Raw genomic sequence first — 820 nt, forward strand, 5'->3', positions numbered from 1 at the left:
GCGGGGGGGTGTCTCCTCGGGTAGAATGAAGGCACCCCGATGATGGTGAAGAAGATGGGAAGGAATGTTGGAAGGCGAAGACCTTAGCAAAGAGAATCATTTGGAGAAGAAAGAGAAAAGGGGATTGTTTATGGAGGAGAAGAGTGAGGAGTATTTGGTTGGGTGGAAAACACTTTTCCTTCCGGAGAAAAAGGTGGAAATCGAACCCTTTCTATTTCTATTCCATGCAAATGCAATCCTTTTTCTATTTTCCTAAATTATCTTTTTTTTTTCTTTTTCAAATTCAGTAGAAAAAGCATCTGCGACTACACTATAAATACAACTCTAATTCTGTCGTTTCGTCCACTTTTTCAATTATTATATTTGGGATTAAATTCCATTATTATAAATTATAATTTCTAATTTTTAATCCCATCATATTGAGCTAATTATCATTTTTATTAGATGTGATGCATGTCGGTGTCTAGTGGCACCGCACAAGTTTGATGGATTTTCTGCATATACTAAAATAATAAAAGGATTAATCAATATCACATGGATTAAACAGGACAAAAAAATATAAAAATTTAATAAAGATGAATAAATCAATTACAATCATCAATTTATATCTCACATTTATTATTAAAATAGAACAAAAAATTCCACATATTAATAACATTTGAACCTGACTTTAAAATCATGAAGTTCGAATCCACGATCCACATTTGAATTTTGTTGAAGATACTAATTTAGGAAAGATGTGTGTTTTTTTCTTTTTGGGCTCTAGGAAAGATGTATGTTGGATAGCAGCAAATGATGAAGATTTGGATAGTTGGTTGAC

Source organism: Sesamum indicum, linkage group LG7 (assembly GCF_000512975.1).
Source record: "Sesamum indicum cultivar Zhongzhi No. 13 linkage group LG7, S_indicum_v1.0, whole genome shotgun sequence".
Classification (NCBI taxonomy): Eukaryota; Viridiplantae; Streptophyta; class Magnoliopsida; order Lamiales; family Pedaliaceae; genus Sesamum; species Sesamum indicum.